Below are 27,660 nucleotides of genomic sequence, written 5' to 3'. Positions count from 1 at the left end.
TTTGTGGTTCGAGCCCATCCGGGAGCGGTGTTGTGAAGTCCCAGATGTGACGTAAAAAGTCAAAGCTTTTCCACAATACCTGACGAACATTTAATCTTTGGGCTTCCGTTGCACAATGGTTACCGCCGTCGGCTGTTAACCGAAAGGTTGGTGGTTCGAGCCCATCCGGGAGCGATGTTGTGAGGTCGTAGATGTAACGTAAAATTCAGAGTTTTTTAAAAATAACTGACGAACATTTAATTTTTGGTCTTCCGTGGCGCAATGGTTAGAGCGTTCAGCTGTTATTCAAAAGGTTTCTGGTTCGAGCCCATCCAGGAGCGGTGTTGTGAAGTCTCAGATGTGACGTAAAAAGTCAAAGTTTTTCCACAATACCTGACGAACATTTAATCTATGGGCTTCCGTGTCGCAATTGTTAGCGCGTTCGGCTGTTAACCGAAAGGTTGGTGGTTCGAGCCCATCCGTGAGCGGTGTTGTGAGGTCTCAGATGTGACGTAAAAAGTCAAAGTTTTTCCACAATACCTGACGAACATTTAATTTTTGGGCTTCCGTGGCGCAATGGTTAGCGCGTTCGGCTGTTAACCGAAAGGTTGGTGGTTCGAGCCCACCCGGGAGCGGTGTTGTGAGATCTCACATGTAACGTAAAAATCCAAAGTTTTTCCACAATACCTGACGAACATTTAATCTTAGGGCTTCCGTTGCGCAATGGTTAACGCCGTCGGCTGTTAACCGAAAGGTTGGTGGTTCGAGCCCATCCGGGAGCGGTGTTGTGAGGTCTTAGATGTAACGTAAAATTCAGAGTTTTTTAAAAATATCTGACGAACATTTAATTTTTGGGCTTCCGTGGCGCAATGGTTAGCGCGTTCAGCTGTTATTCAAAAGGTTTGTGGTTCGAGCCCATCCGGGAGCGGTGTTTTGAAGTCTCGGATGTGACGTAAAAAGTATGAGTTTTTGCACAATACCTGACGACCATTTCATTTCTGAGCTTCCTTGGCTCGAAGGTTAGCGCGTTCGGATGTTAACCAAAAGGTTGGTGGTTCGAGCCCACCCGGCTGCCGTGTTGTGAAGTCTCAAATGTAACGTAAAAAGCCAAAGTTTTTCCACAATACCTGACGACCGTTTAATATTTGAGCTTCCGTGGCGCAATGGTTAGCGCGTTCGGCTGTTAACCGAAAGGTTGGTGGTTCGAGCCCACCCGGGAGCGGTGTTGTGAGATCTCAAACGTAATGTCAAATGCCAAAGTTTTTCCACAATACCTGACGACCATTTAATTTTTGAGCTTCCGTGGCGCAATGGTTAGCGCGTTCGGCTGTTAACCGAAAGGTTGGTGGTTCGAGCCCACCCGGGAGCGGTGTTGTGAAATCTCACATGTAACGTAAAAATCCAAAGTTTTTCCACAATACCTGACGAACATTTAATCTTTGGGCTTCCGTTGCGCAATGGTTAACGCCGTCGGCTGTTAACCGAAAGGTTGGTGGTTCGAGCCCATCCGGGAGCGGTGTTGTGAGGTCTTAGATGTAACGTAAAATTCAGAGTTTTTTAAAAATAACTGACGAACATTTAATTTTTGGGCTTCCGTGGCGCAATGGTTAGCGCGTTCGGCTGTGAACCGAAAGGTTGGTGGTTCGAGCCCATCCGGGAGCGGTGTTGTGGAGTCTCAGATGTGACGTAAAAAGCCAAAGTTTTTCCACAATACCTGACGACCATTTAATTTTTGGGCTTCCGTGGCTCAATGGTTAGCGCGTTCGGCTGTTAACTAATAGGTTGGTGGTTCGAGCCCACCCGGGAGCGGTGTTGTGAGATCTCAAACGTAATGTCAAATGCCAAAGTTTTTCCACAATACCTGACGACCATTTAATTTTTGAGCTTCCGTTGCGCAATGGTTAACGCCGTCGGCTGTTAACCGAAAGGTTGGTGGTTCGAGCCCATCCGGGAGCGGTGTTGTGAGGTCTTAGATGTAACGTAAAATTCAGAGTTTTTTAAAAATAACTGACGAACATTTAATTTTTGGGCTTCCGTGGCGCAATGGTTAGCGCGTTCGGCTGTGAACCGAAAGGTTGGTGGTTCGAGCCCATCCGGGAGCGGTGTTGTGGAGTCTCAGATGTGACGTAAAAAGCCAAAGTTTTTCCACAATACCTGACGACCATTTAATTTTTGGGCTTCCGTGGCTCAATGGTTAGCGCGTTCGGCTGTTAACTAATAGGTTGGTGGTTCGAGCCCACCCGGGAGCGGTGTTGTGAGATCTCAAACGTAATGTCAAATGCCAAAGTTTTTCCAAAATACCTGACGAACATTTAATCTTTGGGCTTCCGTGGCGCAATGGTTAACGCCGTCGGCTGTTAACCGAAAGGTTGGTGGTTCGAGCCCATCCGGGAGCGGTGTTGTGAGGTCTTAGATGTAACGTAAAATTCAGAGTTTTTTAAAAATAACTGACGAACATTTAATTTTTGGGCTTCCGTGGCGCAATGGTTAGAGCGTTCAGCTGTTAACCGAAAGGTTGGTGGTTCGAGCCCACCCGGGAGCGGTGTTGTGAGCTCTCACATGTAACGTAAAAAGCCAAAGTTTTTCCACAATACCTGACGAACATTTAATCTTTTGGGCTTCCGTTGCGCAATGGTTAACGCCGTCGGCTGTTAACCGAAAGGTTGGTGGTTCGAGCCCATCCGGGAGCGGTGTTGTGAGGTCTTAGATGTAACGTAAAATTCAGAGTTTTTTAAAAATAACTGACGAACATTTAATTTTTGGGCTTCCGTGGCGCAATGGTTAGCGCGTTCGGCTGTGAACCGAAAGGTTGGTGGTTCGAGCCCATCCGGGAGCGGTGTTGTGGAGTCTCAGATGTGACGTAAAAAGCCAAAGTTTTTCCACAATACCTGACGACCATTTAATTTTTGGGCTTCCGTGGCTCAATGGTTAGCGCGTTCGGCTGTTAACTAATAGGTTGGTGGTTCGAGCCCACCCGGGAGCGGTGTTGTGAGATCTCAAACGTAATGTCAAATGCCAAAGTTTTTCCAAAATACCTGACGAACATTTAATCTTTGGGCTTCCGTGGCGCAATGGTTAACGCCGTCGGCTGTTAACCGAAAGGTTGGTGGTTCGAGCCCATCCGGGAGCGGTGTTGTGAGGTCTTAGATGTAACGTAAAATTCAGAGTTTTTTAAAAATAACTGACGAACATTTAATTTTTGGGCTTCCGTGGCGCAATGGTTAGAGCGTTCAGCTGTTAACCGAAAGGTTGGTGGTTCGAGCCCACCCGGGAGCGGTGTTGTGAGCTCTCACATGTAACGTAAAAAGCCAAAGTTTTTCCACAATACCTGACGAACATTTAATCTTTTGGGCTTCCGTTGCGCAATGGTTAACGCCGTCGGCTGTTAACCGAAAGGTTGGTGGTTCGAGCCCATCCGGGAGCGGTGTTGTGAGGTCTTAGATGTAACGTAAAATTCAGAGTTTTTTAAAAATAACTGACGAACATTTAATTTTTGGGCTTCCGTGGCGCAATGGTTAGAGCCTTCAGCTGTTATTCAAAAGGTTTGTGGTTCGAGCCCATCCGGGAGCGGTGTTGTGAAGTCTCAGATGTGACGTAAAAAGTCAAAGCTTGTCCACAATACCTGACGAACATTTAATCTTTGGGCTTCCGTTGCACAATGGTTAACGCCGTCGGCTGTTAACCGAAAGGTTGGTGGTTCGAGCCCATCCGGGAGCGGTGTTGTGAGGTCGTAGATGTAACGTAAAATTCAGAGTTTTTTAAAAATAACTGACGAACATTTAATTTTTGGTCTTCCGTGGCGCAATGGTTAGAGCGTTCAGCTGTTATTCAAAAGGTTTCTGGTTCGAGCCCATCCGGGAGCGGTGTTGTGAAGTCTCAGATGTGACGTAAAAAGTCAAAGTTTTTCCACAATACCTGACGAACATTTAATCTTTGGGCTTCCGTGTCGCAATGGTTAGCGCGTTCGGCTGTTAACCGAAAGGTTGGTGGTTCGAGCCCATCCGTGAGCGGTGTTGTGAGGTCTCAGATGTGACGTAAAAAGTCAAAGTTTTTCCACAATACCTGACGAACAATTAATTTTTGGGCTTCCGTGGCGCAATGGTTAGCGCGTTCGGCTGTTAACCGAAAGGTTGGTGGTTCGAGCCCACCCGGGAGCGGTGTTGTGAGATCTCACATGTAACGTAAAAAGCCAAAGTGTTTCCACAATACCCGACGACCATTTAATTTTTGGGCTTCCGTGGCGCAATGGTTAGCGCGTTCGGCTGTTAACCGAAAGGTTGGTGGTTCGAGCCCATCCGTGAGCGGTGTTGTGAGGTCTCAGATGTGACGTAAAAAGTCAAAGTTTTTCCACAATACCTGACGATCATTTAATCTTTGGGCTTCCGTTGCGCAATGGTTAACGCCGTCGGCTGTTAACCGAAAGGTTGGTGGTTCGAGCCCACCCGGGAGCGGTGTTGTGAGATCTCACATGTAACGTAAAATTCAGAGTTTTTTAAAAATATCTGACGAACATTTAATTTTTGGGCTTCCGTGGCGCAATGGTTAGCGCGTTCAGCTGTTATTCAAAAGGTTTGTGGTTCGAGCCCATCCGGGAGCGGTGTTTTGAAGTCTCGGATGTGACGTAAAAAGTCAGAGTTTTTGCACAATACCTGACGACCATTTCATTTCTGAGCTTCCTTGGCTCGAAGGTTAGCGCTATCGGATGTTAACCAAAAGGTTGGTGGTTCGAGCCCACCCGGCTGCCGTGTTGTGAAGTCTCAAATGTAACGTAAAAAGCCAAAATTTTTCCACAATACCTGACGACCGTTTAATTTTTGAGTTTCCGTGGCGCAATGGTTAGCGCGTTCGGCTGTTAACCGAAAGGTTGGTGGTTCGAGCCCACCCGGGAGCGGTGTTGTGAGATCTCAAACATAATGTCAAATGCCAAAGTTTTTCCACAATACCTGACGACCATTTAATTTTTGAGCTTCCGTGGCGCAATGGTTAGCGCGTTCGGCTGTTAACCGAAAGGTTGGTGGTTCGAGCCCACCCGCGAGCGGTGTTGTGAAATCTCACATGTACCGTAAAAATCCAAAGTTTTCCACAATACCTGACGAACATTTAATCTTTGGGCTTCCGTTGCGCAATGGTTAACGCCGTCGGCTGTTAACCGAAAGGTTGGTGGTTCGAGCCCATCCGGGAGCGGTGTTGTGAGGTCTTAGATGTAACGTAAAATTCAGAGTTTTTTAAAAATAACTGACGAACATTTAATTTTTGGGCTTCCGTGGCGCAATGGTTAGCGCGTTCGGCTGTTAACCGAAAGGTTGGTGGTTCGAGCCCATCCGGGAGCGGTGTTGTGGAGTCTCAGATGTGACGTAAAAAGCTAAAGTTTTTCCACAATACCTGACGACCATTTAATTTTTGGGCTTCCGTGGCTCAATGGTTAGCGCGTTCGGCTGTTAACTAATAGGTTGGTGGTTCGAGCCCATCCGTGAGCGGTGTTGTGAGGTCTCAGATGTGACGTAAAAAGTCAAAGTTTTTCCACAATACCTGACGATCATTTAATCTTTGGGCTTCCGTTGCGCAATGGTTAACGCCGTCGGCTGTTAACCGAAAGGTTGGTGGTTCGAGCCCACCCGTTAGCGGTGTTGTGAGATCTCACATGTAACGTAAAAATCCAAAGTTTTTCCACAATACCTGACGAACATTTAATCTTTTGGGCTTCCGTTGCGCAATGGTTAACGCCGTCGGCTGTTAACCGAAAGGTTGGTGGTTCGAGCCCACCCGGGAGCGGTGTTGTGAGATCTCACATGTAACGTAAAAATCCAAAGTTTTTCCACAATACCTGACGATCATTTAATCTTTGGGCTTCCGTTGCGCAATGGTTAACGCCGTCGGCTGTTAACCGAAAGGTTGGTGGTTCGAGCCCATCCGGGAGCGGTGTTGTGAGGTCTTAGATGTAACGTAAAATTCAGACTTTTTTAAAAATACCTGACGAACATTTAATCTTTGGGCTTCTGTGGCGCAATGGTTAGCGCGTTCGGCTGTTAACCGAAAGGTTGGTGGTTCGAGCCCACCCGGGAGCGGTGTTGTGAGCTCTCACATGTAACGTAAAAAGCCAAAGTGTTTCCACAATACCCGACGACCATTTAATTTTTGGGCTTCCGTGGCGCAATGGTTAGCGCGTTCGGCTGTTAACCGAAAGGTTTGTGGTTCGAGCCCATCCGGGAGCGGTGTTTTGAAGTCTCGGATGTGACGTAAAAAGTCAGAGTTTTTGCACAATACCTGACGACCATTTCATTTCTGAGCTTCCTTGGCTCGAAGGTTAGCGCTATCGGATGTTAACCAAAAGGTTGGTGGTTCGAGCCCACCCGGCTGCCGTGTTGTGAAGTCTCAAATGTAACGTAAAAAGCCAAAGTTTTTCCACAATACCTGACGACCGTTTAATTTTTGAGCTTCCGTGGCGCAATGGTTAGCGCGTTCGGCTGTTAACCGAAAGGTTGGTGGTTCGAGCCCACCCGGGAGCGGTGTTGTGAGATCTCAAACATAATGTCAAATGCCAAAGTTTTTCCACAATACCTGACGACCATTTAATTTTTGAGCTTCCGTGGCGCAATGGTTAGCGCGTTCGGCTGTTAACCGAAAGGTTGGTGGTTCGAGCCCACCCGCGAGCGGTGTTGTGAAATCTCACATGTACCGTAAAAATCCAAAGTTTTTCCACAATACCTGACGAACATTTAATCTTTGGGCTTCCGTTGCGCAATGGTTAGCGCGTTCGGCTGTTAACCGAAAGATTGGTGGTTCGAGCCCATCCGGGAGCGGTGTTGTGGAGTCTCAGATGTGACGTAAAAAGCTAAAGTTTTTCCACAATACCTGACGACCATTTAATTTTTGGGCTTCCGTGGCTCAATGGTTAGCGCGTTCGGCTGTTAACTAATAGGTTGGTGGTTCGAGCCCACCCGGGAGCGGTGTTGTGAGCTCTCATATGTAACGTAAAAAGCCAAAGTTTTTCCACAATACCTGACGAACATTTAATCTTTTGGGCTTCCGTTGCGCAATGGTTAACGCCGTCGGCTGTTAACCGAAAGGTTGGTGGTTCGAGCCCATCCGGGAGCGGTGTTGTGAGGTCTTAGATGTAACGTAAAATTCAGAGTTTTTTAAAAATAACTGACGAACATTTAATTTTTGGGCTTCCGTGGCGCAATGGTTAGAGCCTTCAGCTGTTATTCAAAAGGTTTGTGGTTCGAGCCCATCCGGGAGCGGTGTTGTGAAGTCTCAGATGTGACGTAAAAAGTCAAAGCTTTTCCACAATACCTGACGAACATTTAATCTTTGGGCTTCCGTTGCACAATGGTTAACGCCGTCGGCTGTTAACCGAAAGGTTGGTGGTTCGAGCCCATCCGGGAGCGGTGTTGTGAGGTCGTAGATGTAACGTAAAATTCAGAGTTTTTTAAAAATAACTGACGAACATTTAATTTTTGGTCTTCCGTGGCGCAATGGTTAGAGCGTTCAGCTGTTATTCAAAAGGTTTCTGGTTCGAGCCCATCCGGGAGCGGTGTTGTGAAGTCTCAGATGTGACGTAAAAAGTCAAAGTTTTTCCACAATACCTGACGAACATTTAATCTTTGGGCTTCCGTGTCGCAATGGTTAGCGCGTTCGGCTGTTAACCGAAAGGTTTGTGGTTCGAGCCCATCCGTGAGCGGTGTTGTGAGGTCTCAGATGTGACGTAAAAAGTCAAAGTTTTTCCACAATACCTGACGAACATTTAATTTTTGGGCTTCCGTGGCGCAATAGTTAGCGCGTTCGGCTGTTAACCGAAAGGTTGGTGGTTCGAGCCCACCCGGGAGCGGTGTTGTGAGATCTCACATGTAACGTAAAAAGCCAAAGTGTTTCCACAATACCCGACGACCATTTAATTTTTGGGCTTCCGTGGCGCAATGGTTAGCGCGTTCGGCTGTTAACCGAAAGGTTGGTATTTCGAGCCCATCCGTGAGCGGTGTTGTGAGGTCTCAGATGTGACGTAAAAAGTCAAAGTTTTTCCACAATACCTGACGATCATTTAATCTTTGGGCTTCCGTTGCGCAATGGTTAACGCCGTCGGCTGTTAACCGAAAGGTTGGTGGTTCGAGCCCACCCGGGAGCGGTGTTGTGAGATCTCACATGTAACGTAAAAATCCAAATTTTTTCCACAATACCTGACGAACATTTAATCTTTTGGGCTTCCGTTGCGCAATGGTTAACGCCGTCGGCTGTTAACCGAAAGGTTGGTGGTTCGAGCCCACCCGGGAGCGGTGTTGTGAGATCTCACATGTAACGTAAAAATCCAAAGTTTTTCCACAATACCTGACGAACATTTAATCTTTTGGGCTTCCGTTGCGCAATGGTTAACGCCGTCGGCTGTTAACCGAAAGGTTGGTGGTTCGAGCCCATCCGGGAGCGGTGTTGTGAGGTCTTAGATGTAACGTAAAATTCAGAGTTTTTTAAAAATATCTGACGAACATTTAATTTTTGGGCTTCCGTGGCGCAATGGTTAGCGCGTTCAGCTGTTATTCAAAAGGTTTGTGGTTCGAGCCCATCCGGGAGCGGTGTTTTGAAGTCTCGGATGTGACGTAAAAAGTCAGAGTTTTTGCACAATACCTGACGACCATTTCATTTCTGAGCTTCCTTGGCTCGAAGGTTAGCGCTATCGGATGTTAACCAAAAGGTTGGTGGTTCGAGCCGACCCGGCTGCCGTGTTGTGAAGTCTCAAATGTAACGTAAAAAGCCAAAGTTTTTCCACAATACCTGACGACCGTTTAATTTTTGAGCTTCCGTGGCGCAATGGTTAGCGCGTTCGGCTGTTAACCGAAAGGTTGGTGGTTCGAGCCCACCCGGGAGCGGTGTTGTGAGATCTCAAACATAATGTCAAATGCCAAAGTTTTTCCACAATACCTGACGACCATTTAATTTTTGAGCTTCCGTGGCGCAATGGTTAGCGCGTTCGGCTGTTAACCGAAAGGTTGGTGGTTCGAGCCCACCCGGGAGCGGTGTTGTGAGGTCTCAGATGTGACGTAAAAAGTCAAAGTTTTTCCACAATACCTGACGAACATTTAATCTTTGGGCTTCCGTGTCGCAATGGTTAGCGCGTTCGGCTGTTAACCGAAAGGTTTGTGGTTCGAGCCCATCCGTGAGCGGTGTTGTGAGGTCTCAGATGTGACGTAAAAAGTCAAAGTTTTTCCACAATACCTGACGAACATTTAATTTTTGGGCTTCCGTGGCGCAATAGTTAGCGCGTTCGGCTGTTAACCGAAAGGTTGGTGGTTCGAGCCCACCCGGGAGCGGTGTTGTGAGATCTCACATGTAACGTAAAAAGCCAAAGTGTTTCCACAATACCCGACGACCATTTAATTTTTGGGCTTCCGTGGCGCAATGGTTAGCGCGTTCGGCTGTTAACCGAAAGGTTGGTATTTCGAGCCCATCCGTGAGCGGTGTTGTGAGGTCTCAGATGTGACGTAAAAAGTCAAAGTTTTTCCACAATACCTGACGATCATTTAATCTTTGGGCTTCCGTTGCGCAATGGTTAACGCCGTCGGCTGTTAACCGAAAGGTTGGTGGTTCGAGCCCACCCGGGAGCGGTGTTGTGAGATCTCACATGTAACGTAAAAATCCAAATTTTTTCCACAATACCTGACGAACATTTAATCTTTTGGGCTTCCGTTGCGCAATGGTTAACGCCGTCGGCTGTTAACCGAAAGGTTGGTGGTTCGAGCCCACCCGGGAGCGGTGTTGTGAGATCTCACATGTAACGTAAAAATCCAAAGTTTTTCCACAATACCTGACGAACATTTAATCTTTTGGGCTTCCGTTGCGCAATGGTTAACGCCGTCGGCTGTTAACCGAAAGGTTGGTGGTTCGAGCCCATCCGGGAGCGGTGTTGTGAGGTCTTAGATGTAACGTAAAATTCAGAGTTTTTTAAAAATATCTGACGAACATTTAATTTTTGGGCTTCCGTGGCGCAATGGTTAGCGCGTTCAGCTGTTATTCAAAAGGTTTGTGGTTCGAGCCCATCCGGGAGCGGTGTTTTGAAGTCTCGGATGTGACGTAAAAAGTCAGAGTTTTTGCACAATACCTGACGACCATTTCATTTCTGAGCTTCCTTGGCTCGAAGGTTAGCGCTATCGGATGTTAACCAAAAGGTTGGTGGTTCGAGCCGACCCGGCTGCCGTGTTGTGAAGTCTCAAATGTAACGTAAAAAGCCAAAGTTTTTCCACAATACCTGACGACCGTTTAATTTTTGAGCTTCCGTGGCGCAATGGTTAGCGCGTTCGGCTGTTAACCGAAAGGTTGGTGGTTCGAGCCCACCCGGGAGCGGTGTTGTGAGATCTCAAACATAATGTCAAATGCCAAAGTTTTTCCACAATACCTGACGACCATTTAATTTTTGAGCTTCCGTGGCGCAATGGTTAGCGCGTTCGGCTGTTAACCGAAAGGTTGGTGGTTCGAGCCCACCCGGGAGCGGTGTTGTGAAATCTCACATGTACCGTAAAAATCCAAAGTTTTTCCACAATACCTGACGAACATTTAATCTTTGGGCTTCCGTTGCGCAATGGTTAACGCCGTCGGCTGTTAACCGAAAGGTTGGTGGTTCGAGCCCATCCGGGAGCGGTGTTGTGAGGTCTTAGATGTAACGTAAAATTCAGAGTTTTTTAAAAATAACTGACGAACATTTAATTTTTGGGCTTCCGTGGCGCAATGGTTAGCGCGTTCGGCTGTTAACCGAAAGGTTGGTGGTTCGAGCCCATCCGGGAGCGGTGTTGTGAAGTCTCAGATGTGACGTAAAAAGTCAAAGTTTTTCCACAATACCTGACGACCATTTCATTTCTGAGCTTCCTTGGCTCCATGGTTAGCGTGTTCGGATGTTAAGCTTAAGGTTGGTGGTTCGAGCCCACCCGGGAGCAGTGTTGTGAAGTCTCAAATGTAACGTAAAAAGCCAAAGTTTTTCCACAATACCTGACGACCATTAAATTTTTGGGCTTCCGTGGCTCAATGGTTAGCGCGTTCGGCTGTTAACTAATAGGTTGGTGGTTCGAGCCCACCCGGGAGCGGAGTTGTGAAATCTCACAGGTAACGTAAAAATCCAAAGTTTTTCCACAATACCTGACGATCATTTAATCTTTGGGCTTCCGTTGCGCAATGGTTAACGCCGTCGGCTGTTAACCGAAAGGTTGGTGGTTCGAGCCCACCCGGGAGCGGTGTTGTGAGATCTCACATGTAACGTAAAAATCCAAATTTTTTCCACAATACCTGACGAACATTTAATCTTTTGGGCTTCCGTTGCGCAATGGTTAACGCCGTCGGCTGTTAACCGAAAGGTTGGTGGTTCGAGCCCACCCGGGAGCGGTGTTGTGAGATCTCACATGTAACGTAAAAATCCAAAGTTTTTCCACAATACCTGACGAACATTTAATCTTTTGGGCTTCCGTTGCGCAATGGTTAACGCCGTCGGCTGTTAACCGAAAGGTTGGTGGTTCGAGCCCATCCGGGAGCGGTGTTGTGAGGTCTTAGATGTAACGTAAAATTCAGAGTTTTTTAAAAATATCTGACGAACATTTAATTTTTGGGCTTCCGTGGCGCAATGGTTAGCGCGTTCAGCTGTTATTCAAAAGGTTTGTGGTTCGAGCCCATCCGGGAGCGGTGTTTTGAAGTCTCGGATGTGACGTAAAAAGTCAGAGTTTTTGCACAATACCTGACGACCATTTCATTTCTGAGCTTCCTTGGCTCGAAGGTTAGCGCTATCGGATGTTAACCAAAAGGTTGGTGGTTCGAGCCGACCCGGCTGCCGTGTTGTGAAGTCTCAAATGTAACGTAAAAAGCCAAAGTTTTTCCACAATACCTGACGACCGTTTAATTTTTGAGCTTCCGTGGCGCAATGGTTAGCGCGTTCGGCTGTTAACCGAAAGGTTGGTGGTTCGAGCCCACCCGGGAGCGGTGTTGTGAGATCTCAAACATAATGTCAAATGCCAAAGTTTTTCCACAATACCTGACGACCATTTAATTTTTGAACTTCCGTGGCGCAATGGTTAGCGCGTTCGGCTGTTAACCGAAAGGTTGGTGGTTCGAGCCCACCCGGGAGCGGTGTTGTGAAATCTCACATGTACCGTAAAAATCCAAAGTTTTTCCACAATACCTGACGAACATTTAATCTTTGGGCTTCCGTTGCGCAATGGTTAACGCCGTCGGCTGTTAACCGAAAGGTTGGTGGTTCGAGCCCATCCGGGAGCGGTGTTGTGAGGTCTTAGATGTAACGTAAAATTCAGAGTTTTTTAAAAATAACTGACGAACATTTAATTTTTGGGCTTCCGTGGCGCAATGGTTAGCGCGTTCGGCTGTTAACCGAAAGGTTGGTGGTTCGAGCCCATCCGGGAGCGGTGTTGTGGAGTCTCAGATGTGACGTAAAAAGCTAAAGTTTTTCCACAATACCTGACGACCATTTAATTTTTGGGCTTCCGTGGCTCAATGGTTAGCGCGTTCGGCTGTTAACTAATAGGTTGGTGGTTCGAGCCCACCCGGGAGCGGAGTTGTGAGGTCTTAGATGTAACGTAAAATTCAGAGTTTTTTAAAAATATCTGACGAACATTTAATTTTTGGGCTTCCGTGGCGCAATGGTTAGCGCGTTCAGCTGTTATTCAAAAGGTTTGTGGTTCGAGCCCATCCGGGAGCGGTGTTTTGAAGTCTCGGATGTGACGTAAAAAGTCAGAGTTTTTGCACAATACCTGACGACCATTTCATTTCTGAGCTTCCTTGGCTCGAAGGTTAGCGCGTTCGGATGTTAACCAAAAGGTTGGTGGTTCGAGCCCACCCGGCTGCCGTGTTGTGAAGTCTCAAATGTAACGTAAAAAGCCAAAGTTTTTCCACAATACCTGACGACCGTTTAATTTTTGAGCTTCCGTGGCGCAATGGTTAGCGCGTTCGGCTGTTAACCGAAAGGTTGGTGGTTCGAGCCCACCCGGGAGCGGTGTTGTGAGATCTCAAACGTAATGTCAAATGCCAAAGTTTTTCCACAATACCTGACGACCATTTAATTTTTGAGCTTCCGTGGCGCAATGGTTAGCGCGTTCGGCTGTTAACCGAAAGGTTGGTGGTTCGAGCCCATCCGGGAGCGGTGTTGTGAAGTCTCAGATGTGACGTAAAAAGTCAAAGTTTTTCCACAATACCTGACGACCATTTCATTTCTGAGCTTCCTTGGCTCCATGGTTAGCGTGTTCGGATGTTAAGCTTAAGGTTGGTGGTTCGAGCCCACCCGGGAGCAGTGTTGTGAAGTCTCAAATGTAACGTAAAAAGCCAAAGTTTTTCCACAATACCTGACGACCATTAAATTTTTGGGCTTCCGTGGCTCAATGGTTAGCGCGTTCGGCTGTTAACTAATAGGTTGGTGGTTCGAGCCCACCCGGGAGCGGAGTTGTGAAATCTCACAGGTAACGTAAAAATCCAAAGTTTTTCCACAATACCTGACGATCATTTAATCTTTGGGCTTCCGTTGCGCAATGGTTAACGCCGTCGGCTGTTAACCGAAAGGTTGGTGGTTCGAGCCCACCCGGGAGCGGTGTTGTGAGATCTCACATGTAACGTAAAAATCCAAATTTTTTCCACAATACCTGACGAACATTTAATCTTTTGGGCTTCCGTTGCGCAATGGTTAACGCCGTCGGCTGTTAACCGAAAGGTTGGTGGTTCGAGCCCACCCGGGAGCGGTGTTGTGAGATCTCACATGTAACGTAAAAATCCAAAGTTTTTCCACAATACCTGACGAACATTTAATCTTTTGGGCTTCCGTTGCGCAATGGTTAACGCCGTCGGCTGTTAACCGAAAGGTTGGTGGTTCGAGCCCATCCGGGAGCGGTGTTGTGAGGTCTTAGATGTAACGTAAAATTCAGAGTTTTTTAAAAATATCTGACGAACATTTAATTTTTGGGCTTCCGTGGCGCAATGGTTAGCGCGTTCAGCTGTTATTCAAAAGGTTTGTGGTTCGAGCCCATCCGGGAGCGGTGTTTTGAAGTCTCGGATGTGACGTAAAAAGTCAGAGTTTTTGCACAATACCTGACGACCATTTCATTTCTGAGCTTCCTTGGCTCGAAGGTTAGCGCTATCGGATGTTAACCAAAAGGTTGGTGGTTCGAGCCGACCCGGCTGCCGTGTTGTGAAGTCTCAAATGTAACGTAAAAAGCCAAAGTTTTTCCACAATACCTGACGACCGTTTAATTTTTGAGCTTCCGTGGCGCAATGGTTAGCGCGTTCGGCTGTTAACCGAAAGGTTGGTGGTTCGAGCCCACCCGGGAGCGGTGTTGTGAGATCTCAAACATAATGTCAAATGCCAAAGTTTTTCCACAATACCTGACGACCATTTAATTTTTGAACTTCCGTGGCGCAATGGTTAGCGCGTTCGGCTGTTAACCGAAAGGTTGGTGGTTCGAGCCCACCCGGGAGCGGTGTTGTGAAATCTCACATGTACCGTAAAAATCCAAAGTTTTTCCACAATACCTGACGAACATTTAATCTTTGGGCTTCCGTTGCGCAATGGTTAACGCCGTCGGCTGTTAACCGAAAGGTTGGTGGTTCGAGCCCATCCGGGAGCGGTGTTGTGAGGTCTTAGATGTAACGTAAAATTCAGAGTTTTTTAAAAATAACTGACGAACATTTAATTTTTGGGCTTCCGTGGCGCAATGGTTAGCGCGTTCGGCTGTTAACCGAAAGGTTGGTGGTTCGAGCCCATCCGGGAGCGGTGTTGTGGAGTCTCAGATGTGACGTAAAAAGCTAAAGTTTTTCCACAATACCTGACGACCATTTAATTTTTGGGCTTCCGTGGCTCAATGGTTAGCGCGTTCGGCTGTTAACTAATAGGTTGGTGGTTCGAGCCCACCCGGGAGCGGAGTTGTGAGGTCTTAGATGTAACGTAAAATTCAGAGTTTTTTAAAAATATCTGACGAACATTTAATTTTTGGGCTTCCGTGGCGCAATGGTTAGCGCGTTCAGCTGTTATTCAAAAGGTTTGTGGTTCGAGCCCATCCGGGAGCGGTGTTTTGAAGTCTCGGATGTGACGTAAAAAGTCAGAGTTTTTGCACAATACCTGACGACCATTTCATTTCTGAGCTTCCTTGGCTCGAAGGTTAGCGCGTTCGGATGTTAACCAAAAGGTTGGTGGTTCGAGCCCACCCGGCTGCCGTGTTGTGAAGTCTCAAATGTAACGTAAAAAGCCAAAGTTTTTCCACAATACCTGACGACCGTTTAATTTTTGAGCTTCCGTGGCGCAATGGTTAGCGCGTTCGGCTGTTAACCGAAAGGTTGGTGGTTCGAGCCCACCCGGGAGCGGTGTTGTGAGATCTCAAACGTAATGTCAAATGCCAAAGTTTTTCCACAATACCTGACGACCATTTAATTTTTGAGCTTCCGTGGCGCAATGGTTAGCGCGTTCGGCTGTTAACCGAAAGGTTGGTGGTTCGAGCCCACCCGGGAGCGGTGTTGTGAAATCTCACATGTAACGTAAAAATCCAAAGTTTTTCCACAATACCTGACGAACATTTAATCTTTGGGCTTCCGTTGCGCAATGGTTAACGCCGTCGGCTGTTAACCGAAAGGTTGGTGGTTCGAGCCCATCCGGGAGCGGTGTTGTGAGATCTTAGATGTAACGTAAAATTCAGAGTTTTTTAAAAATAACTGACGAACATTTAATTTTTGGGCTTCCGTGGCGCAATGGTTAGAGCCTTCAGCTGTTATTCAAAAGGTTTGTGGTTCGAGCCCATCCGGGAGCGGTGTTGTGAAGTCTCAGATGTGACGTAAAAAGTCAAAGCTTTTCCACAATACCTGACGAACATTTAATCTTTGGGCTTCCGTTGCACAATGGTTAACGCCGTCGGCTGTTAACCGAAAGGTTGGTGGTTCGAGCCCATCCGGGAGCGGTGTTGTGAGGTCGTAGATGTAACGTAAAATTCAGAGTTTTTTAAAAATAACTGACGAACATTTAACTTTTGGTCTTCCGTGGCGCAATGGTTAGAGCGTTCAGCTGTTAATCAAAAGGTTTCTGGTTCGAGCCCATCCGGGAGCGGTGTTGTGAAGTCTCAGATGTGACGTAAAAAGTCAAAGTTTTTCCACAATACCTGACGAACATTTAATCTTTGGGCTTCCGTGTCGCAATGGTTAGCGCGTTCGGCTGTTAACCGAAAGGTTGGTGGTTCGAGCCCATCCGTGAGCGGTGTTGTGAGGTCTCAGATGTGACGTAAAAAGTCAAAGTTTTTCCACAATACCTGACGAACATTTAATCTTTTGGGCTTCCGTTGCGCAATGGTTAACGCCGTCGGCTGTTAACCGAAAGGTTGGTGGTTCGAGCCCATCCGGGAGCGGTGTTGTGAGGTCTTAGATGTAACGTAAAATTCAGAGTTTTTTAAAAATAACTGACGAACATTTAATTTTTGGGCTTCCGTGGCGCAATGGTTAGAGCCTTCAGCTGTTATTCAAAAGGTTTGTGGTTCGAGCCCATCCGGGAGCGGTGTTGTGAAGTCTCAGATGTGACGTAAAAAGTCAAAGCTTTTCCACAATACCTGACGAACATTTAATCTTTGGGCTTCCGTTGCACAATGGTTAACGCCGTCGGCTGTTAACCGAAAGGTTGGTGGTTCGAGCCCATCCGGGAGCGGTGTTGTGAGATCTTAGATGTAACGTAAAATTCAGAGTTTTTTAAAAATAACTGACGAACATTTAATTTTTGGGCTTCCGTGGCGCAATGGTTAGAGCCTTCAGCTGTTATTCAAAAGGTTTGTGGTTCGAGCCCATCCGGGAGCGGTGTTGTGAAGTCTCAGATGTGACGTAAAAAGTCAAAGCTTTTCCACAATACCTGACGAACATTTAATCTTTGGGCTTCCGTTGCACAATGGTTAACGCCGTCGGCTGTTAACCGAAAGGTTGGTGGTTCGAGCCCATCCGGGAGCGGTGTTGTGAGATCTTAGATGTAACGTAAAATTCAGAGTTTTTTAAAAATAACTGACGAACATTTAATTTTTGGTCTTCCGTGGCGCAATGGTTAGAGCGTTCAGCTGTTATTCAAAAGGTTTCTGGTTCGAGCCCATCCGGGAGCGGTGTTGTGAAGTCTCAGATGTGACGTAAAAAGTCAAAGTTTTTCCACAATACCTGACGAACATTTAATCTTTGGGCTTCCGTGTCGCAATGGTTAGCGCGTTCGGCTGTTAACCGAAAGGTTTGTGGTTCGAGCCCATCCGTGAGCGGTGTTGTGAGGTCTCAGATGTGACGTAAAAAGTCAAAGTTTTTCCACAATACCTGACGAACATTTAATTTTTGGGCTTCCGTGGCGCAATAGTTAGCGCGTTCGGCTGTTAACCGAAAGGTTGGTGGTTCGAGCCCACCCGGGAGCGGTGTTGTGAGATCTCACATGTAACGTAAAAAGCCAAAGTGTTTCCACAATACCCGACGACCATTTAATTTTTGGGCTTCCGTGGCGCAATGGTTAGCGCGTTCGGCTGTTAACCGAAAGGTTGGTATTTCGAGCCCATCCGTGAGCGGTGTTGTGAGGTCTCAGATGTGACGTAAAAAGTCAAAGTTTTTCCACAATACCTGACGATCATTTAATCTTTGGGCTTCCGTTGCGCAATGGTTAACGCCGTCGGCTGTTAACCGAAAGGTTGGTGGTTCGAGCCCACCCGGGAGCGGTGTTGTGAGATCTCACATGTAACGTAAAAATCCAAATTTTTTCCACAATACCTGACGAACATTTAATCTTTTGGGCTTCCGTTGCGCAATGGTTAACGCCGTCGGCTGTTAACCGAAAGGTTGGTGGTTCGAGCCCACCCGGGAGCGGTGTTGTGAGATCTCACATGTAACGTAAAAATCCAAAGTTTTTCCACAATACCTGACGAACATTTAATCTTTTGGGCTTCCGTTGCGCAATGGTTAACGCCGTCGGCTGTTAACCGAAAGGTTGGTGGTTCGAGCCCATCCGGGAGCGGTGTTGTGAGGTCTTAGATGTAACGTAAAATTCAGAGTTTTTTAAAAATATCTGACGAACATTTAATTTTTGGGCTTCCGTGGCGCAATGGTTAGCGCGTTCAGCTGTTATTCAAAAGGTTTGTGGTTCGAGCCCATCCGGGAGCGGTGTTTTGAAGTCTCGGATGTGACGTAAAAAGTCAGAGTTTTTGCACAATACCTGACGACCATTTCATTTCTGAGCTTCCTTGGCTCGAAGGTTAGCGCTATCGGATGTTAACCAAAAGGTTGGTGGTTCGAGCCGACCCGGCTGCCGTGTTGTGAAGTCTCAAATGTAACGTAAAAAGCCAAAGTTTTTCCACAATACCTGACGACCGTTTAATTTTTGAGCTTCCGTGGCGCAATGGTTAGCGCGTTCGGCTGTTAACCGAAAGGTTGGTGGTTCGAGCCCACCCGGGAGCGGTGTTGTGAGATCTCAAACATAATGTCAAATGCCAAAGTTTTTCCACAATACCTGACGACCATTTAATTTTTGAGCTTCCGTGGCGCAATGGTTAGCGCGTTCGGCTGTTAACCGAAAGGTTGGTGGTTCGAGCCCACCCGGGAGCGGTGTTGTGAAATCTCACATGTACCGTAAAAATCCAAAGTTTTTCCACAATACCTGACGAACATTTAATCTTTGGGCTTCCGTTGCGCAATGGTTAACGCCGTCGGCTGTTAACCGAAAGGTTGGTGGTTCGAGCCCATCCGGGAGCGGTGTTGTGAGGTCTTAGATGTAACGTAAAATTCAGAGTTTTTTAAAAATAACTGACGAACATTTAATTTTTGGGCTTCCGTGGCGCAATGGTTAGCGCGTTCGGCTGTTAACCGAAAGGTTGGTGGTTCGAGCCCATCCGGGAGCGGTGTTGTGAAGTCTCAGATGTGACGTAAAAAGTCAAAGTTTTTCCACAATACCTGACGACCATTTCATTTCTGAGCTTCCTTGGCTCCATGGTTAGCGTGTTCGGATGTTAAGCTTAAGGTTGGTGGTTCGAGCCCACCCTGGAGCAGTGTTGTGAAGTCTCAAATGTAACGTAAAAAGCCAAAGTTTTTCCACAATACCTGACGACCATTAAATTTTTGGGCTTCCGTGGCTCAATGGTTAGCGCGTTCGGCTGTTAACTAATAGGTTGGTGGTTCGAGCCCACCCGGGAGCGGAGTTGTGAAATCTCACAGGTAACGTAAAAATCCAAAGTTTTTCCACAATACCTGACGATCATTTAATCTTTGGGCTTCCGTTGCGCAATGGTTAACGCCGTCGGCTGTTAACCGAAAGGTTGGTGGTTCGAGCCCACCCGGGAGCGGTGTTGTGAGATCTCACATGTAACGTAAAAATCCAAATTTTTTCCACAATACCTGACGAACATTTAATCTTTTGGGCTTCCGTTGCGCAATGGTTAACGCCGTCGGCTGTTAACCGAAAGGTTGGTGGTTCGAGCCCACCCGGGAGCGGTGTTGTGAGATCTCACATGTAACGTAAAAATCCAAAGTTTTTCCACAATACCTGACGAACATTTAATCTTTTGGGCTTCCGTTGCGCAATGGTTAACGCCGTCGGCTGTTAACCGAAAGGTTGGTGGTTCGAGCCCATCCGGGAGCGGTGTTGTGAGGTCTTAGATGTAACGTAAAATTCAGAGTTTTTTAAAAATATCTGACGAACATTTAATTCTTGGGCTTCCGTGGCGCAATGGTTAGCGCGTTCAGCTGTTATTCAAAAGGTTTGTGGTTCGAGCCCATCCGGGAGCGGTGTTTTGAAGTCTCGGATGTGACGTAAAAAGTCAGAGTTTTTGCACAATACCTGACGACCATTTCATTTCTGAGCTTCCTTGGCTCGAAGGTTAGCGCTATCGGATGTTAACCAAAAGGTTGGTGGTTCGAGCCGACCCGGCTGCCGTGTTGTGAAGTCTCAAATGTAACGTAAAAAGCCAAAGTTTTTCCACAATACCTGACGACCGTTTAATTTTTGAGCTTCCGTGGCGCAATGGTTAGCGCGTTCGGCTGTTAACCGAAAGGTTGGTGGTTCGAGCCCACCCGGGAGCGGTGTTGTGAGATCTCAAACATAATGTCAAATGCCAAAGTTTTTCCACAATACCTGACGACCATTTAATTTTTGAACTTCCGTGGCGCAATGGTTAGCGCGTTCGGCTGTTAACCGAAAGGTTGGTGGTTCGAGCCCACCCGGGAGCGGTGTTGTGAAATCTCACATGTACCGTAAAAATCCAAAGTTTTTCCACAATACCTGACGAACATTTAATCTTTGGGCTTCCGTTGCGCAATGGTTAACGCCGTCGGCTGTTAACCGAAAGGTTGGTGGTTCGAGCCCATCCGGGAGCGGTGTTGTGAGGTCTTAGATGTAACGTAAAATTCAGAGTTTTTTAAAAATAACTGACGAACATTTAATTTTTGGGCTTCCGTGGCGCAATGGTTAGCGCGTTCGGCTGTTAACCGAAAGGTTGGTGGTTCGAGCCCATCCGGGAGCGGTGTTGTGGAGTCTCAGATGTGACGTAAAAAGCTAAAGTTTTTCCACAATACCTGACGACCATTTAATTTTTGGGCTTCCGTGGCTCAATGGTTAGCGCGTTCGGCTGTTAACTAATAGGTTGGTGGTTCGAGCCCACCCGGGAGCGGAGTTGTGAGGTCTTAGATGTAACGTAAAATTCAGAGTTTTTTAAAAATATCTGACGAACATTTAATTTTTGGGCTTCCGTGGCGCAATGGTTAGCGCGTTCAGCTGTTATTCAAAAGGTTTGTGGTTCGAGCCCATCCGGGAGCGGTGTTTTGAAGTCTCGGATGTGACGTAAAAAGTCAGAGTTTTTGCACAATACCTGACGACCATTTCATTTCTGAGCTTCCTTGGCTCGAAGGTTAGCGCGTTCGGATGTTAACCAAAAGGTTGGTGGTTCGAGCCCACCCGGCTGCCGTGTTGTGAAGTCTCAAATGTAACGTAAAAAGCCAAAGTTTTTCCACAATACCTGACGACCGTTTAATTTTTGAGCTTCCGTGGCGCAATGGTTAGCGCGTTCGGCTGTTAACCGAAAGGTTGGTGGTTCGAGCCCACCCGGGAGCGGTGTTGTGAGATCTCAAACGTAATGTCAAATGCCAAAGTTTTTCCACAATACCTGACGACCATTTAATTTTTGAGCTTCCGTGGCGCAATGGTTAGCGCGTTCGGCTGTTAACCGAAAGGTTGGTGGTTCGAGCCCACCCGGGAGCGGTGTTGTGAAATCTCACATGTAACGTAAAAATCCAAAGTTTTTCCACAATACCTGACGAACATTTAATCTTTGGGCTTCCGTTGCGCAATGGTTAACGCCGTCGGCTGTTAACCGAAAGGTTGGTGGTTCGAGCCCATCCGGGAGCGGTGTTGTGAGATCTTAGATGTAACGTAAAATTCAGAGTTTTTTAAAAATAACTGACGAACATTTAATTTTTGGGCTTCCGTGGCGCAATGGTTAGAGCCTTCAGCTGTTATTCAAAAGGTTTGTGGTTCGAGCCCATCCGGGAGCGGTGTTGTGAAGTCTCAGATGTGACGTAAAAAGTCAAAGCTTTTCCACAATACCTGACGAACATTTAATCTTTGGGCTTCCGTTGCACAATGGTTAACGCCGTCGGCTGTTAACCGAAAGGTTGGTGGTTCGAGCCCATCCGGGAGCGGTGTTGTGAGGTCGTAGATGTAACGTAAAATTCAGAGTTTTTTAAAAATAACTGACGAACATTTAACTTTTGGTCTTCCGTGGCGCAATGGTTAGAGCGTTCAGCTGTTAATCAAAAGGTTTCTGGTTCGAGCCCATCCGGGAGCGGTGTTGTGAAGTCTCAGATGTGACGTAAAAAGTCAAAGTTTTTCCACAATACCTGACGAACATTTAATCTTTGGGCTTCCGTGTCGCAATGGTTAGCGCGTTCGGCTGTTAACCGAAAGGTTGGTGGTTCGAGCCCATCCGTGAGCGGTGTTGTGAGGTCTCAGATGTGACGTAAAAAGTCAAAGTTTTTCCACAATACCTGACGAACATTTAATCTTTTGGGCTTCCGTTGCGCAATGGTTAACGCCGTCGGCTGTTAACCGAAAGGTTGGTGGTTCGAGCCCATCCGGGAGCGGTGTTGTGAGGTCTTAGATGTAACGTAAAATTCAGAGTTTTTTAAAAATAACTGACGAACATTTAATTTTTGGGCTTCCGTGGCGCAATGGTTAGAGCCTTCAGCTGTTATTCAAAAGGTTTGTGGTTCGAGCCCATCCGGGAGCGGTGTTGTGAAGTCTCAGATGTGACGTAAAAAGTCAAAGCTTTTCCACAATACCTGACGAACATTTAATCTTTGGGCTTCCGTTGCACAATGGTTAACGCCGTCGGCTGTTAACCGAAAGGTTGGTGGTTCGAGCCCATCCGGGAGCGGTGTTGTGAGATCTTAGATGTAACGTAAAATTCAGAGTTTTTTAAAAATAACTGACGAACATTTAATTTTTGGGCTTCCGTGGCGCAATGGTTAGAGCCTTCAGCTGTTATTCAAAAGGTTTGTGGTTCGAGCCCATCCGGGAGCGGTGTTGTGAAGTCTCAGATGTGACGTAAAAAGTCAAAGCTTTTCCACAATACCTGACGAACATTTAATCTTTGGGCTTCCGTTGCACAATGGTTAACGCCGTCGGCTGTTAACCGAAAGGTTGGTGGTTCGAGCCCATCCGGGAGCGGTGTTGTGAGATCTTAGATGTAACGTAAAATTCAGAGTTTTTTAAAAATAACTGACGAACATTTAATTTTTGGGCTTCCGTGGCGCAATGGTTAGAGCCTTCAGCTGTTATTCAAAAGGTTTGTGGTTCGAGCCCATCCGGGAGCGGTGTTGTGAAGTCTCAGATGTGACGTAAAAAGTCAAAGCTTTTCCACAATACCTGACGAACATTTAATCTTTGGGCTTCCGTTGCACAATGGTTAACGCCGTCGGCTGTTAACCGAAAGGTTGGTGGTTCGAGCCCATCCGGGAGCGGTGTTGTGAGGTCGTAGATGTAACGTAAAATTCAGAGTTTTTTAAAAATAACTGACGAACATTTAACTTTTGGTCTTCCGTGGCGCAATGGTTAGAGCGTTCAGCTGTTAATCAAAAGGTTTCTGGTTCGAGCCCATCCGGGAGCGGTGTTGTGAAGTCTCAGATGTGACGTAAAAAGTCAAAGTTTTTCCACAATACCTGACGAACATTTAATTTTTGGGCTTCCGTGGCGCAATGGTTAGCGCGTTCGGCTGTTAACCGAAAGGTTGGTGGTTCGAGCCCACCCGGGAGCAGTGTTGTGAGATCTCACATGTAACGTAAAAAGCCAAAGTGTTTCCACAATACCCGACGACCATTTAATTTTTGGGCTTCCGTGGCGCAATGGTTAGCGCGTTCGGCTGTTAACCGAAAGGTTGGTGGTTCGAGCCCATCCGTGAGCGTAGTTATGAGGTCTCAGATGTGACGTAAAAAGTCAAAGTTTTTCCACAATACCTGACGATCATTTAATCTTTGGGCTTCCGTGGCGCAATGGTTAGCGCGTTCGGCTGTTAACCGAAAGGTTGGCGGTTCGAGCCCATCCGTGAGCGGTGTTGTGAGGTCTCACATGTGACGTAAAATGTCAAAGTTTTTCCACAATACCTGACGAACACTTAATCTTTGGGCTTCCGTTGCGCAATGGTTAACGCCGTCGGCTGTTAACCGAAAGGTTGGTGGTTCGAGCCCATCCGGGAGCGGTGTTGTGAGGTCGTAGATGTAACGTAAAATTCAGAGTTTTTTAAAAATAACTGACGAACATTTAATTTTTGGTCTTCCGTGGCGCAATGGTTAGAGCGTTCAGCTGTTATTCAAAAGGTTTCTGGTTCGAGCCCATCCGGGAGCGGTGTTGTGAAGTCTCAGATGTGACGTAAAAAGTCAGAGTTTTTCCACGATACCTGACGACCATTTCATTTCTGAGCTTCCTTGGCTCGAAGGTTAGCGCGTTCGGATGTTAACCAAAAGGTTGATGGTTCGAGCCCACCCGGGAGCCGTGTTGTGAAGTCTCAAATGTAACGTAAAAAGCCAAAGTTTTTCCACAATACCTGACGACCGTTTAATTTTTGAGCTTCCGTGGCGCAATGGTTAGCGCGTTCGGCTGTTAACCGAAAGGTTGGTGGTTCGAGCCCACCCGGGAGCGGTGTTGTGAGATCTCAAACGTAATGTCAAATGCCAAAGTTTTTCAACAATACCTGACAACCATTTAAACTTTGGGCTTCCGTGGCGCAACGGTTAGCGCGTTCGGCTGTTAACTGAAAGGTTGGTGGTTCGAGACCATCCGGGAGCGGTGTTGTGAGGTCTCAGATGTGACGTAAAAAGTCAAAGTTTTTCCACAATACCTGACGACCATTTAATTTTAGAGCTTCCGTGGCGCAACGGTTAGCGCGTTCGGCTGTTAACCGAAAGGTTGGTGGTTCGAGCCCATCCGGGAGCGGTGTTGTGAGGTCTCAGATGTGACGTAAAAAGTCAAAGTTTTTCCACAATACCTGACGAACATTAAATCTTTGGGCTTCCGTGGCGCAATGGTTAGCGCGTTCGGCTGTTAACCGAAAGGTTGGTGGTTCGAGCCCACCCGGGAGCGGTGTTGTGAAATCTCACATGTAACGTAAAAATCCAAAGTTTTTCCACAATACCTGACGAACATTTAATCTTTGGGCTTCCGTTGCGCAATGGTTAACGCCGTCGGCTATTAACCGAAAGGTTGGTGGTTCGAGCCCATCCGGGAGCTGTGTTGTGAGGTCTCAGATGTGACGTAAAAAGTCAAAGTTTTTCCACAATACCTGACGAACATTTAATCTTTGGGCTTCCGTGGCGCAAAGGTTAGAGCGTTCAGCTGTTATTCAAAAGGTTTGTGGTTCGAGCCCATCCGGGAGCGGTGTTGTGAAGTCTCAGATGTGACGTAAATAGTTAAAGTTTTTCCACCATACCTGACGAACATTTAATCTTTGGGCTTCCGTTGCACAATGGTTAACGCCGTCGGCTGTTAACCGAAAGGTTGGTGGTTCGAGCCCATCCGGGAGCGGTGTTGTGAGGTCTCAGATGTGACGTAAAAAGTCAAAGTTTTTCCACAATACCTGAAGAACATTTAATCTTTGGGCTTCCGTTGCGCAATGTTTAACGCCGTCGGCTGTTAACCGAAAGGTTGGTGGTTCGAGCCCATCCGGGAGCGGTGTTGTGAGGTCTTAGATGTAACGTAAAATTCAGAGTTTTTTAAAAATATCTGACGAACATTTAATTTTTGGGCTTCCGTGGCGCATGGTTAGCGCGTTCAGCTGTTATTCAAAAGGTTTGAGGTTCGAGCCCATCCGGGAGCGGTGTTTTGAAGTCTCAGATGTGACGTAAATAGTTAAAGTTTTTCCACAATACCTGACGAACATTTAATCTTTGGGCTTCCGTTGCACAATGGTTAACGCCGTCGGCTGTTAACCGAAAGGTTGGTGGTTCGAGCCCATCCGGGAGCGGTGTTGTGAGGTCTCAGATGTGACGTAAAAAGTCAAAGTTTTTCCACAATACCTGACGAACATTTAATCTTTGGGCTTCCGTGGCGCAATGGTTAGCGCGTTCGGCTGTTAACCGAAATGTTGGTGGTTCGAGCCCATCCGAGAGCGGTGTTGTGAGGTCTCAGATGTGACGTAAAAAGTCAAAGTTTTTCCACAATACCTGACGAACATTTAATCTTTGGGCTTCCGTGGCGCAATGGTTAGCGCGTTCGGCTGTTAACCGAAAGGTTGGCGGTTCGAGCCCATCCGGGAGCGGTGTTTTGAAGTCTCGGATGTGACGTACAAATTCAGAGTTTTTCCACAATACCTGACGACCATTTCATTTCGGAGCTTCCTTGGCTCGAAGGTTAGCGCGTTCGGATGTTAACCAAAAGGTTGGTGGTTCGAGCCCACCCGGCTGCCGTGTTGTGAAGTCTCAAATGTAACGTAAAAAGCCAAAGTTTTTCCACAATACCTGACGACCGTTTAATTTTTGAGCTTCCGTGGCGCAATGGTTAGCGCGTTCGGCTGTTAACTGAAAGGTTGGTGGTTCGAGACCATCCGGGAGCGGTGTTGTGAGGTCTCAGATGTGACGTAAAAAGTCAAAGTTTTTCCACAATACCTGACGAACATTAAATCTTTGGGCTTCCGTGGCGCAATGGTTAGCGCGTTCGGCTGTTAACCGAAAGGTTGGTGGTTCGAGCCCACCCGGGAGCGGTGTTGTGAAATCTCACATGTAACGTAAAAATCCAAAGTTTTTCCACAATACCTGACGAACATTTAATCTTTGGGCTTCCGTTGCGCAATGGTTAACGCCGTCGGCTATTAACCGAAAGGTTGGTGGTTCGAGCCCATCCGGGAGCTGTGTTGTGAGGTCTCAGATGTGACGTAAAAAGTCAAAGTTTTTCCACAATACCTGACGAACATTTAATTTTTGGGCTTCCGTGGCGCAAAGGTTAGAGCGTTCAGCTGTTATTCAAAAGGTTTGTGGTTCGAGCCCATCCGGGAGCGGTGTTGTGAAGTCTCAGATGTGACGTAAATAGTTAAAGTTTTTCCACCATACCTGACGAACATTTAATCTTTGGGCTTCCGTTGCACAATGGTTAACGCCGTCGGCTGTTAACCGAAAGGTTGGTGGTTCGAGCCCATCCGGGAGCGGTGTTGTGAGGTCTCAGATGTGACGTAAAAAGTCAAAGTTTTTCCACAATACCTGAAGAACATTTAATCTTTGGGCTTCCGTTGCGCAATGTTTAACGCCGTCGGCTGTTAACCGAAAGGTTGGTGGTTCGAGCCCATCCGGGAGCGGTGTTGTGAGGTCTTAGATGTAACGTAAAATTCAGAGTTTTTTAAAAATATCTGACGAACATTTAATTTTTGGGCTTCCGTGGCGCATGGTTAGCGCGTTCAGCTGTTATTCAAAAGGTTTGAGGTTCGAGCCCATCCGGGAGCGGTGTTTTGAAGTCTCAGATGTGACGTAAATAGTTAAAGTTTTTGCACAATACCTGACGAACATTTAATCTTTGGGCTTCCGTTGCACAATGGTTAACGCCGTCGGCTGTTAACCGAAAGGTTGGTGGTTCGAGCCCATCCGGGAGCGGTGTTGTGAGGTCTCAGATGTGACGTAAAAAGTCAAAGTTTTTCCACAATACCTGACGAACATTTAATCTTTGGGCTTCCGTGGCGCAATGGTTAGCGCGTTCGGCTGTTAACCGAAAGGTTGGTGGTTCGAGCCCATCCGAGAGCGGTGTTGTGAGGTCTCAGATGTGACGTAAAAAGTCAAAGTTTTTCCACAATACCTGACGAACATTTAATCTTTGGGCTTCCGTGGCGCAATGGTTAGCGCGTTCGGCTGTTAACCGAAAGGTTGGCGGTTCGAGCCCATCCGGGAGCGGTGTTTTGAAGTCTTGGATGTGACGTACAAATTCAGAGTTTTTCCACAATACCTGACGACCATTTCATTTCGGAGCTTCCTTGGCTCGAAGGTTAGCGCGTTCGGATGTTAACCAAAAGGTTGGTGGTTCGAGCCCACCCGGCTGCCGTGTTGTGAAGTCTCAAATGTAACGTAAAAAGCCAAAGTTTTTCCACAATACCTGACGACCGTTTAATTTTTGAGCTTCCGTGGCGCAATGGTTAGCGCGTTCGGCTGTTAACTGAAAGGTTGGTTGTTCGAGACCATCCGGGAGCGGTGTTGTGAGGTCTCAGATGTGAC

At 47.0% G+C, this 27,660-nt stretch overlaps 26 non-coding genes across 26 annotated transcripts; all 26 read left to right on the top strand.

The window, feature by feature from the left end:
- Positions 1 to 541: 541 nt before the first annotated feature.
- On the top strand, positions 542 to 614 carry TRNAN-GUU (transfer RNA asparagine (anticodon GUU)). Its single transcript has one exon. It is a non-coding gene; the product is annotated as a tRNA-Asn (tRNA).
- A 514-nt stretch (positions 615 to 1,128) lies between these two features.
- TRNAN-GUU (transfer RNA asparagine (anticodon GUU)) lies at positions 1,129 to 1,201 on the top strand. Its single transcript has one exon. It is a non-coding gene; the product is annotated as a tRNA-Asn (tRNA).
- A 74-nt stretch (positions 1,202 to 1,275) lies between these two features.
- Positions 1,276 to 1,348, top strand: TRNAN-GUU (transfer RNA asparagine (anticodon GUU)). Its single transcript has one exon. It is a non-coding gene; the product is annotated as a tRNA-Asn (tRNA).
- A 220-nt stretch (positions 1,349 to 1,568) lies between these two features.
- On the top strand, positions 1,569 to 1,641 carry TRNAH-GUG (transfer RNA histidin (anticodon GUG)). Its single transcript has one exon. It is a non-coding gene; the product is annotated as a tRNA-His (tRNA).
- Positions 1,642 to 2,008: 367 nt separating this feature from the next.
- Positions 2,009 to 2,081, top strand: TRNAH-GUG (transfer RNA histidin (anticodon GUG)). The gene has a single exon. It is a non-coding gene; the product is annotated as a tRNA-His (tRNA).
- Positions 2,082 to 2,742: 661 nt separating this feature from the next.
- TRNAH-GUG (transfer RNA histidin (anticodon GUG)) lies at positions 2,743 to 2,815 on the top strand. Its single transcript has one exon. It is a non-coding gene; the product is annotated as a tRNA-His (tRNA).
- A 1,248-nt stretch (positions 2,816 to 4,063) lies between these two features.
- On the top strand, positions 4,064 to 4,136 carry TRNAN-GUU (transfer RNA asparagine (anticodon GUU)). Its single transcript has one exon. It is a non-coding gene; the product is annotated as a tRNA-Asn (tRNA).
- Positions 4,137 to 6,412: 2,276 nt separating this feature from the next.
- TRNAN-GUU (transfer RNA asparagine (anticodon GUU)) lies at positions 6,413 to 6,485 on the top strand. The gene has a single exon. It is a non-coding gene; the product is annotated as a tRNA-Asn (tRNA).
- A 2,279-nt stretch (positions 6,486 to 8,764) lies between these two features.
- Positions 8,765 to 8,837, top strand: TRNAN-GUU (transfer RNA asparagine (anticodon GUU)). The gene has a single exon. It is a non-coding gene; the product is annotated as a tRNA-Asn (tRNA).
- A 74-nt stretch (positions 8,838 to 8,911) lies between these two features.
- TRNAN-GUU (transfer RNA asparagine (anticodon GUU)) lies at positions 8,912 to 8,984 on the top strand. The gene has a single exon. It is a non-coding gene; the product is annotated as a tRNA-Asn (tRNA).
- A 1,251-nt stretch (positions 8,985 to 10,235) lies between these two features.
- TRNAN-GUU (transfer RNA asparagine (anticodon GUU)) lies at positions 10,236 to 10,308 on the top strand. Its single transcript has one exon. It is a non-coding gene; the product is annotated as a tRNA-Asn (tRNA).
- A 74-nt stretch (positions 10,309 to 10,382) lies between these two features.
- Positions 10,383 to 10,455, top strand: TRNAN-GUU (transfer RNA asparagine (anticodon GUU)). The gene has a single exon. It is a non-coding gene; the product is annotated as a tRNA-Asn (tRNA).
- A 1,397-nt stretch (positions 10,456 to 11,852) lies between these two features.
- On the top strand, positions 11,853 to 11,925 carry TRNAN-GUU (transfer RNA asparagine (anticodon GUU)). The gene has a single exon. It is a non-coding gene; the product is annotated as a tRNA-Asn (tRNA).
- A 954-nt stretch (positions 11,926 to 12,879) lies between these two features.
- On the top strand, positions 12,880 to 12,952 carry TRNAN-GUU (transfer RNA asparagine (anticodon GUU)). Its single transcript has one exon. It is a non-coding gene; the product is annotated as a tRNA-Asn (tRNA).
- A 1,251-nt stretch (positions 12,953 to 14,203) lies between these two features.
- TRNAN-GUU (transfer RNA asparagine (anticodon GUU)) lies at positions 14,204 to 14,276 on the top strand. Its single transcript has one exon. It is a non-coding gene; the product is annotated as a tRNA-Asn (tRNA).
- A 954-nt stretch (positions 14,277 to 15,230) lies between these two features.
- TRNAN-GUU (transfer RNA asparagine (anticodon GUU)) lies at positions 15,231 to 15,303 on the top strand. Its single transcript has one exon. It is a non-coding gene; the product is annotated as a tRNA-Asn (tRNA).
- Positions 15,304 to 15,377: 74 nt separating this feature from the next.
- TRNAN-GUU (transfer RNA asparagine (anticodon GUU)) lies at positions 15,378 to 15,450 on the top strand. Its single transcript has one exon. It is a non-coding gene; the product is annotated as a tRNA-Asn (tRNA).
- A 2,864-nt stretch (positions 15,451 to 18,314) lies between these two features.
- TRNAN-GUU (transfer RNA asparagine (anticodon GUU)) lies at positions 18,315 to 18,387 on the top strand. Its single transcript has one exon. It is a non-coding gene; the product is annotated as a tRNA-Asn (tRNA).
- A 74-nt stretch (positions 18,388 to 18,461) lies between these two features.
- TRNAN-GUU (transfer RNA asparagine (anticodon GUU)) lies at positions 18,462 to 18,534 on the top strand. Its single transcript has one exon. It is a non-coding gene; the product is annotated as a tRNA-Asn (tRNA).
- Positions 18,535 to 19,931: 1,397 nt separating this feature from the next.
- Positions 19,932 to 20,004, top strand: TRNAN-GUU (transfer RNA asparagine (anticodon GUU)). Its single transcript has one exon. It is a non-coding gene; the product is annotated as a tRNA-Asn (tRNA).
- Positions 20,005 to 20,958: 954 nt separating this feature from the next.
- TRNAN-GUU (transfer RNA asparagine (anticodon GUU)) lies at positions 20,959 to 21,031 on the top strand. Its single transcript has one exon. It is a non-coding gene; the product is annotated as a tRNA-Asn (tRNA).
- A 74-nt stretch (positions 21,032 to 21,105) lies between these two features.
- TRNAN-GUU (transfer RNA asparagine (anticodon GUU)) lies at positions 21,106 to 21,178 on the top strand. The gene has a single exon. It is a non-coding gene; the product is annotated as a tRNA-Asn (tRNA).
- A 1,980-nt stretch (positions 21,179 to 23,158) lies between these two features.
- On the top strand, positions 23,159 to 23,231 carry TRNAN-GUU (transfer RNA asparagine (anticodon GUU)). The gene has a single exon. It is a non-coding gene; the product is annotated as a tRNA-Asn (tRNA).
- Positions 23,232 to 24,039: 808 nt separating this feature from the next.
- On the top strand, positions 24,040 to 24,112 carry TRNAN-GUU (transfer RNA asparagine (anticodon GUU)). Its single transcript has one exon. It is a non-coding gene; the product is annotated as a tRNA-Asn (tRNA).
- A 368-nt stretch (positions 24,113 to 24,480) lies between these two features.
- Positions 24,481 to 24,553, top strand: TRNAN-GUU (transfer RNA asparagine (anticodon GUU)). Its single transcript has one exon. It is a non-coding gene; the product is annotated as a tRNA-Asn (tRNA).
- A 1,542-nt stretch (positions 24,554 to 26,095) lies between these two features.
- Positions 26,096 to 26,168, top strand: TRNAN-GUU (transfer RNA asparagine (anticodon GUU)). Its single transcript has one exon. It is a non-coding gene; the product is annotated as a tRNA-Asn (tRNA).
- Positions 26,169 to 27,660: the final 1,492 nt, after the last annotated feature.

The sequence above is a fragment of the Phalangium opilio genome, unplaced genomic scaffold (assembly GCF_054372755.1).
Source record: "Phalangium opilio isolate 3A_F unplaced genomic scaffold, DU_Popi_V2 ptg000352l_1, whole genome shotgun sequence".
Lineage (NCBI taxonomy): Eukaryota > Metazoa > Arthropoda > Arachnida > Opiliones > Phalangiidae > Phalangium > Phalangium opilio.
Note: the sequence above shows the minus strand (reverse complement) of the source record. Positions and strands in the feature narration are given on the sequence as shown.